Raw genomic sequence first — 17,074 nt, forward strand, 5'->3', positions numbered from 1 at the left:
CTGCAGAGTCCCGATCGGGCTGATGTCTGGTATTATCCCTTTAGACGCTGCGATCAAAGTTGATTGCGGTGTCTAAAACGGGAGAATATGCTGCCGTTTAGCTCAGCGGAGCTGTTCAGGACCGCCGCGGTGAAATCGTGGCATCCCAAACAGCTGAGAGGACAGCGGAAGGCTCCCTACCTGGCTCCACGATGTCTGATCGGCATCTGATTGCTCAAAGCCTGAGATCCAGGCTTGAGCAATCAAGTGCAGAAAACACTGATCAGTGCAATGCAATGGCAATGAATTGAACAGTGCCTTCAGCCAGTGTGATGCATGTTATAGCCCCCTATGTAAAAAAAATAAAATAAAATAAAAGAGTTAATAAATGTGATTTAACCCCTTCCCTAATAAAATTCAGAATTACCACCCTTTTCCCATAAAATAAAAAATGTTTAAAAAAAAAATAAACATATATGGTATTGCCGCGCACGTAAATGTTCGAACTATAAAAAATATATCATTAATTAACCCCTTAAGGACCGGAGGTTTTTCCGTTTTTGCATTTTCGTTTTTTGCTCCTTGCCTTTAAAAAATCATAACTCTTTCAAATTTACACCTAAAAATCCATATGATGGCTTATTTTTTGCGCCACCAATTCTACTTTGTAATGACGTCAGTCATTTTGCCCAAAAATCTATGGTGAAGCGGGAAAAAAAATCATTGTGCGACAAAATTTTTAAAAAAACGCTGTTTTGTAACTTTTGGGGGCTTCCGTTTCTACGTAGTACATTTTTCGGTAAAAATGACACCTGATATGTATTCTGTAGGTCCATACGATTAAAATGATACCCTACTTATATAGGTTTGATTTTGTCGTACTTCTGGAAAAAATCATAACTACATGCAGGAAAATTAATACGTTTAAAATTGTCATCTTCTGACCCCTATAACTTTTTTATTTTTCCGTGTATGGGGCGGTATGAGGGCTCATTTTTTGCGCCGTGATCTGAAGTTTTTAACGGTACCATTTTTGCATTGATAGGACTTATTGATCGCTTTTTATTCATTTTTTCATGATATAAAAAGTGACCAAAAATGCACTATTTTGGACTTTGGAATTTTTTTGCGCGCACGCCATTGACCGTGCGGTTTAATTAACGATATATTTTTATAATTCGGACATTTCCGCACGCGGCGATACCATTTATGTTTATTTTTATTTTTATTTACACTGTGTTTTTTCTTTTATGGGAAAAGGGGGGTGATTCAAACTTTTAATAGGGAAGGGGTTAAATGATGTTTATTCACTTTTTTTTTGCACTTTTTTTTTGCAGTGTTATAGGTCCCATAGGGACCTATAACACTGCACACACTGATCTTTTACATTGATCACTGGTTTCTCATAAGAAACCAGTGATCGATGATTCTGCCGCATGACTGCTCATGCCTGGATCTCAGGCACTGAGCAGTCATTCGGCGATCGGACAGCGAGGAGGCAGGTAGGGGCCCTCCCGCTGTCCTGTCAGCTGTTCGGGATGCCGCGATTTCACCGCGGCTATCCCGAACAGCCCACTGAGCTAGCCGGCATGCTTTCGGTTTCACTTTAGACGCGGCGTTCAACTTTGAACGCCGCGTCTAAAGGGTTAATAGCGCGCGGCACAGCGATCAATGCCGCGCGCTATTAGCCACGGGTCCCGGCCGTTGTTAGAGGCCGGGCCCGACCCGCTATGACGCGGGGCCACGCCGTGGCCCCGCGTTATAGATCGGGAGTGGACACATGACGTTCCAGTACGTCATGTGTCCTTAAGGGGTTAAACCACACGGTCAAGGGCGTACGTGCAAAAAAAAAATTCAAGTCTAAAATGGCTTATTTTTTGGTCACTTTTTAGAACATAAAAAAATGAATAAAAAGTGATTGAAAAGTCTGATCAAAGCAAAAATGGTACAGATAAAAACTTCAGATCATGATGCAAAAAATTAGCCCTCATACCGCCCCATACGCAGAAAAATAAAAAGGTTATAGTGGTCAGAAGATGACAATTTTAAACGTATAAATTTTCCTGCATGTAGTTATGATTTCTTTCAGAAGTAATACAAAATCTAATCTATATATAAGTAGGGTATCATTTTAATTGTATGGACCTACAGAATAAAGATAAGGTGTATTTTTACCGAAAAATGTACTGCATAGAAACGGAAGCCCCCAAAATTTACAAAATGGTGTTTTTTCTTCAATTTTGTCGCACAATGATTTTTTTCCGTTTCGCCGTCGATTTTTGGGTAAAATGACTGATGTCACTAAAAAGTAGAATTGGTGGCGCAAAAGAAAAGCCATCATATATATTTTTAGGTGCAAAATTGAAAGAGTTATGAATTTTTAAAAGGTGAGGAGGTAAAAACGAATGTTAGACTCACCGCAGTTGACCGGCACTCTGGAGGAAGTAGATCCACTGGACCACAGTAGTCTGGAACACAAGAGGTCGTAGATCCACTGGACCTGTGTGGCAGATGACTCGGGCCATGCCAGGGAGCAGAGTCTAAGTTCCTGCTGGTTTTCACCAGAGCCCACCGCAAAGCCGGATGGTCTTGCTGTGGCAGGTGGCACCCAGGTCGCTACCCCTGGCACGACTCGACCACACAGGCGGCTGAGGTGATGTGAGGTACAGAAGGGAAGAGACAGGACGTAGTCTGGATAGCGGGATGTCAGGGCAGGTGGCACAGGAGCGTAAACAGGAACGTAGCAGAAGGTCAGTAGGCAGGCGGCAAGGTACATGGTCAGGTCACGGAATACTAGGTCTGGTACACGGCAAGGAAACACAGTATAACACTTTCACTAAGGCACTGGGGCAAACAAAGATCTGGCAGAGTAATGTGGGAGGTGCAGAAATTTGTGTGTGTCAGGTGCAAACCATAATTACGGGCGCACTGGCCCTTTAAATCTAAGAACTCCTGCGTGCACATGCCCTAGGAGCGTGGGGCACGTGCGCCGGAGCTGAGAGGAAGAAGCAGAGGACTGAGGTGAGGGGTTCACATGCGGGCACCTCCCTCGATACGAATGCCAGCCCCGCCAGCTGGGGAAGAGAGAGGATACTTGGAGGATAACCAAACTGTCACCGGGAGAGAAAGACAGAGGAGATCTTCTTTTTTATCGGCCTGGGTTTTCATGCGAGATGAGGCTTGAGACAAGAAATGCCGAGTGTTGCCAGATGGAAGAGAAGTCACGGACCAGATCAAAAACAGCTGGCACACCGATGGAAACAGAAACTGGAAGAGGAGGACGGAGAGGATGTCCATAGACAACAAAGAAGTCCTTGTGGATTCAGAATGCTTATGGTTATAGGAGAATTCAGCCCAAGGAAGATCATCAACCCAATCGTCCTGACAAACTGAGACAAAATGACGTAAATAAGTTTCCAGAATTTGGTTAACCAATAGGCAGAGGAGATGTCTAGGCTGATGTCAAGACAGGAACAGAGAGCATACCGTAGTTGTAAGGACGATGTGGAGGTAAAGTCTCGGCCTGCTTTTTGCAGAAAACATCAGAATAATCTTCATAAGGGAAAGGCAGGCCAGGTATAGGAGGAAAGGAAGAAACGACTCTTGGCATGACTGACACAAGACAAAGATTTTGACAGCTCTGTCCCCAGGGAGTGATCCCTCCTGATTTCCAGTCAAGTTGCAGAGAATGACGTTGGAGCCAAGGAAGACAAAGAAGTAACTGAGAAGTACAGTGAGGAAGCACGTAGAATTTAATTTTTTCCTTATTCAAGACTCCCACTTGCATGACGAGAGGCTCTGTGCGGAATAGCACCTTACATTCACGATTTTGTCCATTGACTGAAGAAATGAACAAAGGCTTGGCTAGACGAGTTACAGAAAGACAATATTCATGTACCAGAAAGGCATCAATGAAGTTGCCAGTGGAACGGGAATCCAAGAATGCAGAAGCAATGAATGAAGTCTTGGCAGAAGGGTGGATTTGAACAGATATATTCAAGCTAAGAGAGGTAGTGTTAACACCTAGGGACACCTCTCCCACGTGCCCTAGGTGTGAGCATTTCCCAGATGCTGAGGACGTACAGAACAGTCTGCGCCCTAGCTGAGAGGAAGAAGCAGAGGACTGAGGTAAGTGACGGGCTGGGGTTCGCATGCGGGCGCGTCCCTTGATGCGAATCCCAGCCCCGTCAGCTGGGGAAGGGAGAGGAACAATGCGCTCGCGGCCAGGGGATACAGGGGGTATTTGTCACACCGAAAGTGCAAAAACGGAAAAACGCTTGGTCCTTAAGGGGTTGTTGTCAAACTTACTGGTCTATAGTTGCCTGATACCTCTCTACTACTTTTCTTATGAATGGGGACAACATTTGCTAACTTTCAATCTTCTGGGACAAATTCTGTTATTAGTGATTGGTTACATAAATCTGTTAACATTTTTCCTAGTACACCGCTAAGCTCTTTTAGTATCTTTGGGTTTATCCCATCAGGCCCACAGCTGGCTTAGAACCTCTTCCTCTGTAAAGACACATGCATCAAACGATTTATTAGTCATTCTCCCTAACTGAGATCCTTTTCCTTCATGTTCTTCTGTAAAAACTGAACAGAAATATTTATTGAGGCAGCCCTTTATCCTCTTCTACATATCTTCCTTCCTCTGTTTTTAACTACCGTAAGTTATTTATTGTTTTAGAAAAGGTAACCGTTCTCTAGTAAGATCCTTGTATATATAGTGTATGGGAGCTTGTTGTGTGCAATGAATCAGATTTATTACTTGTGTATATACAGTATTGATGTTGTATCCAATCAGTAGAAAAATAGAAATCAAATTATATCATTAAAATATACATATTTATTAAGCATATGATTACATATGATTACAAACTCAAGTGCAGGGCCCTTGTAGAAGCTCACTGTATTTAAACATAAATAAATTTCATAAAAAAACATAAAAATAAATAATAAATAAATAATAAACATATAAAACAGAATATAGTACTGCCACTTAAGTATAAAAATGAGTCCTGGTCAAAGATTATCTAAGGGGATATTGCAACGGTATGATAGTTCTGGTTCCTGAAAGATAAGCAGAAAATCTTGTTTTCTGATCCTGGGAAAGCAGGGTGATGTTACAATTAGATGATGTAGAATCCTGTAGTGGAAAAGGTACTAGGTGCTATGCACCATACTGAAGATAGTATGTCCTATTTGATATTATTTGTAGTCGGTGCTCAATCGTATAGCGAGCCTTCCTAACTGAACCTCTTGCTAAACTCCTGTTCCCTACTATCCTGTAACCTATCTAGGCAGTCTGAGTTATGCCATGTACTGCCACGTAGGAGTACACCTGAAAAATAGAGGGCAAAACTCATAATGAGAACAAAGCGCTATTAACTCGTGCAACAACCCCGTGACCAATGACTGAAATGCATCATGCGTTACCGACTATGGAATGGAGGTATAGCGCATGTAGGTACTGGCTCCCCAGCACCCCTATTACCTAACCACGTATGCCGGCACACCATGATGTGACGCCGGTGCAGCAAGCCTAATGCTAAGGGAATGAATGGATATAATGGGCGGATTGCTATAAAGAATTAACAAGAATACGAACATGCTTGACAAACAACTTGCAGTGAGTGCCGCCCCCTAAACAATGACATCTGCTGACCCCATTGGACCCTTGACATGCGGAAGTGAAGATTGCAATACTCAGCTGAGAATCATTCGTGGGACTTGAGAAAATGCCGTATGATAGTAACCCGACAATAACATTTATCTGCTATACAATTTCAATAAGTAATTATTTACATCCCTGTAAAGTTATTGTAACTACGGCCATGCACCTACATGTAATTCCTCTAACCTTAGGATGCCATGACAACTGAAGGACAGCGCGTTAAGCCGTCCTGATGTCCCAATGGGGAATTACCTAGACGTCAGCTAGCCAACTAACTAAGCCAGCTGCCAGGGCTGACGGCTAGAGGGGCTGGATTCGAAGAAGAGTGGCAAAACTCAATAAATGCAAGTAAGAACGAAATGCACTTGAGACATCCTCTGAGTGTCTGTCGTAAACATAGTGTAGGTATTCCAGACTGCGTGTTAGAATATCTCTGTGGCTGTGGACGTGAAAAAGTCTCAACAGGGAACAACCCTATGCCCGTATGCACAACTCCAAGTGCTACCAACATGCATACACAAATGACCACCAAGTCACTTACCTAAACCTGTGTCAGGTTACCACTGTAACAAGCCTGTGGATGTGACCGGCAATGAAACCACTAACGCAGCAAACATGACGATGAAACTCGACCGACACGTGATCCCTAACGTCAACCTGAAGCCGAGACAACAAAACCAACCACACAGAGCCAAGTCACTGTATGCACAACCCAAATGCTAAGTAAACCTATTGACCCATAACAACGTTTCCGCCAACCTGAAGTCGTGTCAGGTTGTGACTGGACCGAAAATAAATGGCAATCAACAACGAAAAATAAAGTTATATCCCTGTGCATAACCCAACGGGTGAATAACATGACGTATACAATGACACTGTCGCCAACCTGAAGTCGTGTCAGGCTGTATCCGGACTGACCTGTAGACGTGACTGGTCCAGCCGAATGTAAAGCCTCAACTAAAGTATATGACTAACCTGAAGCCAAGATAAGACGTAACCATACTTAACCTGTCGACTAGGCAAATAACAAATCGAAACCCAGATATGTATACGTATGCGCAGCTAAAAAGGGTGACCCACCGAATTATCCGTGCACAGATTCACCCAATGCCATGAAACCTGCGCAGAGTCAAAGACATGGATGAATGGTCTAAACACAATAACATAACAAAACATCATGAAAGATATGTACCTAATGAACCTATGAATGGATACCGAACATGAATACCATAATTGTAAGCCTAGCATGACCCCTATGCAGACCATGACCATGTGAACGTAGGTCCAGCACGACCAACAAGGCCATGTGCACCTTACTAACACCACGACCGCATGCTCAACAATCTACGACCATATGAACAGACAAACTATATGGGCGTATGTACAAAACTGAGCGTGTGCCCCGAACAACTTATGAACGTATGGCTAGAATGAACTGCATGAGCGAATATGCACTGAACCAACTATATAAGCAGATACACAGACCAACTTGTCCACACATATGGCCCGAACAAGTAAAATAATTTCATTAAGCACTAATCTATAATACAACACATGAATTTAAATATCCAATGTCTGTCGCACTGTACAATAACTACACCTATGTGTTGTGTTATTATTGTTCTGAAAACGTGTCAGTAACAACAATTATGCAATGTATCCCCCTGCAGACGTGGCAGGTATAATGGGTATACGCCGCCTATGTGTCGTGTTATCGTTGTTCTGAAGACGTATCAGTAACAACAATTACGCAATGTACCCCCCCCCCCTGCAGACGTGGCAGGTATAATGGGTATACACCGCCTATGTGTCGTGAGGCTGTTGCTCTGGAAACGTGTCAGTAATAACTACTGAGCCCCATCCCCTGCTGACATGGTAGATATGAGGCCCCGACCGCCACAGCTGTATAAACACAAAAGTGAGGAACGCATGTGCCCCAATGCTATGCAACTATACACTGCAGAAACTACAATGCACCTACAAAGTGCATCGTAAACACTATAACGTGTGAACTACATGAACTAATCATTAGCATGAAACCCTGAGCGTATAGCCCGAATGAACTGTGTGTGCGTATATACAAACAAACTATATGAATGACTATAAATGCTACCATGGCAATGAATACTTATCCATAGTAACAAGCGGATATAACGTGTAACAGCACCAGCGGATCTGTGAGCGTATGTATGTGAGAGTGTTATGTACAGTATACTTCCTACGAGCGTATGAACGACATGAAACCTACAAGTGTGTGTGCAGTATAAGTACTACCAGCGAGTGTACAGCATGAACCCTCTGAGCGAATGTACAGTATAAACCTGCGGGCGTGTATACCGCATAAATCATACGAGCGAGTATACTGTATAAACCCTACGAGCGTGTGTAGAGTATGAATACTACCAGCAAGTGTACCGTATGAACCCTGAGCGTATGTACAATATAAATCCTACAAGCATGTGTACAGCATAAACACTACCAGCAAGTGTACAGTATAAACCCTCTGAGCATATGTACAATGTAAATCCTATGAGCGTGTATACTGTTAACCTATGAACGTGTGAACAGTATAAATCCTGCGAGCTTGAGTACAGTACAAATCCCACGAGCGTGAGTACAGTATAAAACCTGCCAGCGTGTGTACAGTATATATCCTGTGAGCGTGAGGACAATATACACGTACCCTTGAGTGACCCTTCAACTACCATGGACCAACCTTGCTAACGAAGTGTTTGTCACGGAGGATCGGTTAAAGCCTAAATGGGGACCGTAGCACCTAAGGAAATAATTTATCTAAATTTCACATAAACACAAAAACATTTTTTTTTTTTTTTAATGCTTCCGCATAATTATATCTGTACACGGGTGGCAGAAGAATGCTAGGCATAACACACACTCAATACGTAAAACATGCTAAAGCTGAACCTACCTAAACACCCTGACACGAATAATTAAGGACGTGTATGATGTGCTCGATCATCTGATACCTCGAAGAAATCCTCCCCTTATTCTTTTTATTTTAATTTAAACCTGTAAGGAGAATATATATCACTAAGCTTTCATAACGTAGCCATGCATTCGCTTGATGTATGTAACAAAGCCCCTGCAGCCAGGAAGCGTGCCGGCATATAATTAACCCTTAATTGTAATGTGCAGAGCGGAGCAGCCAGAAAACGCGCTGGCATATGATTAACCCCTTAGTTTAATGTGCAGAGCGGAGCAGCCAGAAAACGTGCTGGCATATGATTAACCCCTACTTGTCATGTGCCGAGCGGAATGGTCAGAGAGCGTGCTGGCATATAATTAACCCCTACTGTAATACGCAGTGCGGAGCAGTCAGAGAACGTGCTGGCATATAATTAACACCTACTGTAATATGCGGAGCAGTCAGAGCATGCTGGCATGTAATTAACCCCTACTGTAATATGCAGAGCGGAGCAGTCAGAGCGTGTCGGCATGTGATTAACCCCTACTGTAATATGCAGAGAGGAGCAGTCAGTGAGCGTGCTGGCATATAATTGACCCCTTACAGTGATGCGCAGAGCGGAGCAGTCAGAGAGCGTGCTGACATGTAATTAACCCCTACTGTAATATGCAGAGTGGAGCAGTCAGTGAGCCTGCTGGACTATAATTAACCCTACTGTAATGTGCAGAGCAGTCAGAGAGCGTGCTGGCATATAACTGACCCCTTACCGTAATGTGCAGAGCGGAGCAGTCAGAGAGCGTGCTGGCATGTAATAAACCACTTACAGTAATGTGCAGGGCAGAGCAGTCAGAGAGTATGCTGGCATATAATTAACCCCTACTGTAATGTGCAGAGCGGAGCAGTCAGAGAGCGTGCTGAAAAATAAATAACCCCTACTGTAATGTACAGAGCAGTCAGAGAGCATGCTGGCATATAATTAACCCCTACTGTAATGTGCAGAGCGGAGCAGTCAGAGAGCGTGCTGGAAAATAATTAACCCCTACTTTAATGTACAGAGCAGTCAGAGAGCATGCTGGCATATAATTAACCCCTACTGTAATGCGCAGAGTGGAGCAGTCAGAGAGCATGCTGGAAAATAATTAACCCCTACTGTAATGTGCAGAGCAATCAGAGAGCGTGCTGGCATATAATTAACCCCTTGCTGTAATGTGCAGAGCAGTCAGAGAGCTTGCCGGCATATAAGTAACCCCTACTGTAATGTGCAGAGCGGAGCAGTCAGAGCGTGCCGGCATATAATTAACCCATTGCTGTAATGTGCAGAGCAGTCAAAGACGTGCTGGCATATAAGTAACCACTACCGTAATGTGCAGAGCGGAGCAGTCAGAGCGTGCCAGCATATAATTACCCCTTGCTGTAATGTGCAGAGCAATCAGAGAGCGTGCTGGCATATAAGTAACCCCTACTGTAATGTGCAGAGCGGAGCAGTCAGAGCGTGCCGACATATAATTAACCCCTTACTGAAATGTGCAGAGCGGAGCAGAGTATGAATAATATGGGTGCATGTACGGTACTACCAGCGTCCACGCAGCACTGGTACTACAAGCACATGCGCTGCATGAACGCTACTAGCACAACATTGTAGTGTGGCCTGAGCTGGCCCATATGTAAATCGCATGGCCCTAGCTGGCCATATCCAGCCCCAGGCCCTACCATATAACAAAACATAATAGCGTGGCCCGAGCTGGCGACTACCCCCTAAAAATGCTGCGTTTATGTAGCATTGCCCAAGCCGGCAATTAACTACTTGCTAAATACCGCTCTATGTAGCGTGGCCCGAGCAGGCACATCCGTCAAAACCCTTGTTAGTGTGGCCCGAGCCGACCGCAGTATGGGCCGGGCTGAACAGGGGGACCCCGCCTCTCTGACTTACCTCCAGAGCAAGGGAAGATCAGGATTTGCTACCCCCGCTCAGTCCGGCCACTTACCCGCTCCCTCGCCGACCATGTCTGCGACTTCCGGGTTCGGTCAGCTGACACGACAAGTCAGCTGATCGGAAGCACGTGACGAACCCGTGGCGTCAAGCACAGGTACTGCCGCGGGTTCGTATAGCGAAATCCCGCCCCTCCCACAAATACATGCTTAATAAATTAGCCTTAACACATATACGTTGGTGGTACAGTGGTAACCTATGCAGGAAACCTGTTGTAGAAAAACGGTGCGTGCTGTGCTTTGCTTACCGATCCAGATGTTCGGTCCCGCGGTGCTCTCAAACTTACCCGCCTCTGCCAACCGGATAGTGGTATCGCCTGTCCTGGTTGGCGATCCACTGCCACCTGTGAGCCAGGGGAGGGAGAGATCGCTGTGTGATGTCCGGAGTAGGAGAAGTGCTGTAGATGGTGCGGGCGGCGTCTTTTTTTCTACGTGGTTTAGCACGCCGGGTGCTAAAGTCCTGTCTTTATGTCAGATGAGGGTAAACTTAAAAGATCTTGAAATGGCAGTGCTGTATTGCTAGTAGGGTAACTGTGCAACAGCTGCACAGATGCCCTAGCCTACTAGCAATACAGCACTGCCACTTCAAGATCTTTTAAGTTTATCCTCATCTGACATAAAGACAGGACTTTAGAACCCGGCGTGCTAAACCATGTGAAAGACGCCGCCCGCACCATCTACAGGATTTCTCCGACTCCGGACATCACACAGCAATCTCTCCCTCCCCTGGTTCGCCTGCGACAGTGGATCGCCAACAAGGAAAGATGATACCACTATCCAGCTGGAACCATAGGCAGGTACGTGTGAGAGCGCCGCGGGACCGAACATCGGAATCAGTAAGCAGTGCACAGCACGCATCATTTTCCTCCAACCGGTTTCCTTTATAGGTTACCAGTGTACCGCCAACGGATAAATAATAACATATAGGACATACTATCTACAGTACGGTGCATAGCACCTATTACCTTTTTTCCACTACAGGAGTCTACTAGACTACCAACGGATGCACAGCATCTAATTGTAACATCACCCTGCTTTCCCAGGATCAGAAAACAAGATTTGCTGCTTATCTTTCAGGAACTAGAACTATCATACCTTTGCAATATTCCCTTAGATAACCTTTGACCAAGACTCATTTTTATACTTAACTGGCAGTACCATATTCTGTTTTATACGTTTATTATCATTTTTATGGTTTTTTAGGAAATGTATTTATGTTTAACCCCTTAAGGACTTAGCCCTTTTTCACCTTAAGGACTCGGCCATTTTTTGCAATTCTGACCACTGTCACTTTAAACATTAATAACTCTGGAATGCTTTTAGTTATCATTCTGATTCCGAGATTGTTTTTTCGTGACATATTCTACTTTAACATAGTGGTAAATTTTTGTGGTAACTTGCATCCTTTCTTGGTGAAAAATCCCAAAATTTTACGAAAAAATAGAAAATTTAGCATTTTCTAACTTTGAAGCTCTCTGCTTGTAAGGAAAATGGATATTCAAAATACATTTTTTTTTTTCACATATGCAATATGTCTACTTTATGTTTGCATCATAAAATTTATGAGTTTTTACTTTTGGAAGACACCAGAGGGCTTCAAAGTTCAGCAGCAATTTTCAAATTTTTCACAATTTTCAAACTCACTATTTTTCAGTGACCAGTTCAGTTTTGAAGTGGATTTGAAGGGCCTTCATATTAGAAATACCCCACAAATGACCCCATTATAAAAACTGCACCCCCAAAAGTATTCAAAATGACATTCAGTCAGTATTTTAACCCTTTAGGTGTTTAACAGGAATAGCAGCAAAGTGAAGGAGAAAATTCACAATCTTAATTTTTTACACTCGCATGTTCTTGTAGACCCAATTTTTGCAAGGGGTAAAAAAGAACATTTTTACTTGTATTTGAAACCCAATTTTTCTCGAGTAAGGACATACCTCATATGTCTATGTAAAGTGTTCGGTGGGCGCAGTAGAGGGCTCAGAAGGGAAAGAGCGACAAATGGTTTTGGGGGGTCATGTCACCTTTAGGAAGCCCCTATGGTGCCAGGACAGCAAAAAAAAAAAAAAAAAAACACATGGCATACCATTTTGGAAAATAGACCCCTCAGGGAACATTACAAGGGGTAAAGTGATCCTTAATACCCCACAGGTGATTCACGACTTTTGCATATGTAAAAAAAAAAAAAAAAATGTTTTACCTAAAATGCTTGGTTTCCCAAAAAGTTTACATTTTTAAAAAGGGTAAAAGCAGAAAATACCCCCCAAAATTTGTAACACAATTTCTCCCGAGTACGGCAATACCCCATATGTGACCCTAAAATGTTGCCTTGAAGTACGACAGGGCTCCAAAGTGAAAGCGCCATGCGCATTTGAGGCCTAAATTAGGGACTTGCATAGGGGTGGACATAGGGGTGGACATAGGGGTATTCTACGCCACTGATTCCCAAACAGGGTGCCTCCAGCTGTTGTAAAACTACCAGCATGCCTGGACAGTCAGTGGCTGTCTGGAAATACTGTGAGTAGTTGTTTTGCAACAGCTGGAGGCTCCGTTTTGGAAACAGTGGCGTACCAGACGTTTTTCATTTTTATTGGGGAGGGAAGGGGGGCTGTGTAGGGGTATGTGTATATGTAGTGTTTTTTACTTTTTATTTTATTTTGTGTTAGTGTAGTGTTTTTAGGGTACAGTCACACGGGTGGGGGTTCACAGTAGTTTCTCGCTGGCAGTTTGAGCTGCGGCAGAAAATTTGCCGCAGCTCAAACTTGCAGCCGTATACTTACTGTAAACCTCCGCCCATGTGAGTGTACCCTGTACATTCACATTGGGGGGGGGGGGGGGACATCCAACTGTTGCAAAACTACAACTCCCAGCATGCGCTGACAGACTGTACATGCTGAGAGTTTTAGTTTTGCAACAGCTGTAGGCACACTGGTTATGTATCACTGAGTTTGTGACCTAACTCAGGGTTTCACAACCAGTGTGCCTTCAGCTGTTGCAAAACTACAACTCTCAGAAGTCATCGACAGCCAACGGGCATGCTGGGAGTTGTAGTTATGCAACCAGCAGATGCACCACTACAACTCCCAGCATGCACTTTAGCTGTTTGTGCAAGCTGGGAGTTGTAGTTATACAACAGCTGAAGGTACACTTTTCCATAGAAAAAATGTGCCTCCAGCTGTTGCAAAACTATAAGTCCCAGCATGCCCATAAGGGAATGCTGGGAGTTGTGGTGGTCTGCCTCCTGCTGTTGCATAACTACAGCTCCCAGCATGCCCTTTTTGCATGCTGGGAGCTGTTGCTAAGCAACAGCAGGAGGCTGTCACTCCCCTCCAACTGCTGATCCACGCCGCCACTGCAGGTCAGTCTCTCGCAGACGCTCCTGGGGCCCCGATCCTAACAGGGACGCCGGGGATCGGGGTCCCCAGCTGCCGGGGTCCACGTCCTGCACCCGCTCACGTCCTCTGGAAGAGGGGCGGATCTGGTTGTGGGAGTGACACCCGCAGCAGGTGCCCTGATTGGTCGGCCGGTAAACCGGCCGACGAATCAGGGCGATCGTGAGGTGGCACCAGTGCCACCTCACCCCTGCTGGCTATGGCTGTTCGGGGCTGTCAGAGATCAGCCAGTAATTCCGGGTCACTGGAGACCCGATTGACCCGGAATCTGCCGCAGATCGCTGGGCTGAATTGTACAGCGATCTGCGGCCATCGCCGACATGGGGGGGTCATCATGACCCCCCTGGGCGATATGCCGCAATGCCTGCTGAACGATTTCAGCAGGCATCGGACACCGGCTCCGCTCCAGCTGGCTGCGGGGGGCTGGGAAAGCTCATGAAGTTCTCATACGTCATGAGTCCTTAAGGACTCTGAAATTAAGACGTATGAGAACGTCATGAGTCCTTAAGGGGTTAAATACAGTGAACTTCTGCAAGGGCCCTGCAGACAGCTCAAGTTTGTAATCATATACTAAATAAATATGTATATTTTAATGATATAATTTGATTTCTATTTTCTACTGATTGGATACAACATCAATACTATATATATTTATATACAAGTAATATATCTGATTCATTGGACACAACAAGCTCCCATACACTATATATTCAAGGATCTTACTAGAGAACGCTTACCTTTTCTCTTCACATTTATTTACTCTGAGGTTGTATAGGGTACACAACCTAGTTACCAGTTCTTGTTCGATCCCTTCCTCCTATTATAAAGCTACCTTACTTCTTCTTTTTTCTATTTCTTGTTTTAGTTTCCTTTTTTATTTTCTAGATCTGAAGAATGTCCTACTAGCTAGTTTCTCCTCTGCTTTTTTTTTTTTATAATTACTGAATGCTAGCTTTTAGTTTTTTTTATGATTTTGGGTACCACAGTGGTCTCTTCCCTTTTTTGCTTTTACTGACAAGCCTAACACAAATTATCTGTTGCCTTTAATAATGCAATTTTTAAGTAGTCCCATTTCTCCTGGACTCCATTGAAACAGTTCCAGTCTGATAGGGACTAATTTACCACTAATCTCATTTTAGAAAAGTTTTTCTAAAATCTAAAACTTTTGTTTTTGTGTGGTGTGACTCCTTCACTGTTCTTATATTAACCCCTTATGGACGCAGCCCTTTTTCACCTTAAGGACTGAGCCCTTTTTCGCAATTCTGACCACCGTCGCTTTACGAATTAATAACGCGAAAACACTTTTACCGAATATTCTGATTCTGAGAATGTTTTTTCGTGACATATTCTACTTTATTTTGGTGGTAAATTTTCGGCATTACTTGTATCCTTTTTTGGTGAAAAATCCCAAAATGTCATGAAAATTTTGTAAATTTAGCATTTTTCTAACTTTGAAGCTCTCTGCTTGTAAGGAAAAAGGATATTCCAAATACATTTTATTTTTCTTCACAAATACAATATGTCCACTTTATGTTGGCATCATAAAATGGACATATTTCTGCTTTTTGAAAAAATTAGAGGGCTTCAAAGTAGAGCAGCAATTTTCAAAAATGTCATGAAAATGGCTAAATCTGAAGGGACAGATGTTACAGAACTACAACTCCCAGCATGCCTGGGCAGTCCAGGCATGCTGAGAGTTGTAGTTTGGCAACATCTGGAGGGCTACCGTTTGGGCACCACTGTAACAGTGGTCTCCAAACTATGACCCTCCAGATGTTGCAAAACTACAACTCCCAGCATGCTCAGACAGCCTTTGGCTTTCTGGGCATGCTGGGAGTTGCAGTTTGGCCTTCTTAGTGGTTGCCACAGTAAAGATCACTTTACTTTTACTTTAAATCCCCCCCCCCCCCCCACTGTAGTTTCCCTACCTTACACAAGATTCAGCAGTCTGCAGCGACGATCGGGGATCTCCAGGCATCTTCTCCTGCAGGTACCGGCCTCCATCTTCTTCCCACGATCCCCTCGACATCCAGGGGTGGGCAGAACGGGGGGTTGCCATGGCAACCCACTGTCCTGCTCTGCCATTGGTCAGAATCAGTTCTGACCAATGGCAGGGGATAGGAGGAGATTGCAGCTCTGCGACCTCACTCCCAGCCCTCAAGATGATTGGGGCTGTCCCTGACAGCTCTGATCATCGCTATTATCCAGGTGAACGGGTCACCAGAGACCCAATCAGCCCGGAATAGCAGAAAATCGCATGTCTGAATTGACATGCGATTTTCTGCGATCACCGACATGGGGAGGGGGGGTCTCAGGACCCCCCTGGGCGATGTGCCAGGGTGCCTGCTGAATGATTTCAGCAGGCATTCCAGTCCAGTCCCCAACCGGCTAGCGGTGGGGACCGGAATTCCCACGGGCGTATGCATACGCCCCTCATCCTTAAAGGGGTACTCAGGTGAAAACCTTTTTTCTTTTAAATCAACTGGTGCCAGAAAGTTAAACATATTTGTGAATTACTTCTATTAAAAAATCTTAATCCTTCCAGTACTTATTAGCTGCTGAATGCTACAGAGGAAATTCCTTTCTTTTTGGAAAACTGATGACATCACGAGCACAGTGTTCTCTGCTGACATCTCTGTCCATTTTAGCAACCATGCATAACAGATGTATGCTAAGGGCAGCATGGTGGCTCAGTGGTTAGCACTACTGCCTTGCAGTGCTGGGGCCTTGGGTTCAAATCCCACTAAGGACAACATTAAATAAAGTGTTATTATTATTATTATTATTATTATTATAATAACGTCAGCAGAGAGAACTGTGCTTGTGATGTCATCAGAGAGCATTCCAAAAAGAAAAGAATTTCCTCTGTAGTATTCAGCAGCTAATAAGTACAGGAAGGATTAAGATTTTTTAATAGAAGTAATTTACAAATATGTTTAACTTCGTGGCACCAGTTGATTTAAAAGAAAAAAGGTTTTCACCAGAGTACCCCTTTAAGGACTCGGGATGCAGGGCATATGCCCGGTGTCCTGAACAGGTTAAACCACATTGACTGGTGATCATTAGATCCCAAGCTTTCACCTACAGTTATTTCAAATACAGAATCCACATTTG

The 17,074-nt window shown here is 44.1% G+C and overlaps 1 protein-coding gene across 7 annotated transcripts in view; it reads right to left on the reverse strand.

The window, feature by feature from the left end:
- Positions 1 to 15,933, reverse strand: part of LOC130362415 (uncharacterized) — a 149,319-nt gene extending 133,386 nt beyond the window's left edge. For 2 of the 7 annotated variants that reach the window (XM_056566847.1, XM_056566842.1), the window contains exons 1-2: positions 10,817 to 10,911; positions 8,583 to 8,683 (exon numbers count right to left, since the gene is read on the reverse strand). The gene's annotated coding sequence lies outside the window, so the exon portion shown is untranslated. Of the gene's footprint in view, positions 1 to 8,582; positions 8,684 to 9,346; positions 9,383 to 10,509; positions 10,533 to 10,564; positions 10,599 to 10,816; positions 10,912 to 15,888 lie in introns of those variants that run through there. The other 5 variants (XM_056566841.1, XM_056566846.1, XM_056566844.1 and 2 more) reach the window with 4 other exon arrangements.
- Positions 15,934 to 17,074: the final 1,141 nt, after the last annotated feature.

This window comes from Hyla sarda, chromosome 3, assembly GCF_029499605.1.
Source record: "Hyla sarda isolate aHylSar1 chromosome 3, aHylSar1.hap1, whole genome shotgun sequence".
Classification (NCBI taxonomy): Eukaryota; Metazoa; Chordata; class Amphibia; order Anura; family Hylidae; genus Hyla; species Hyla sarda.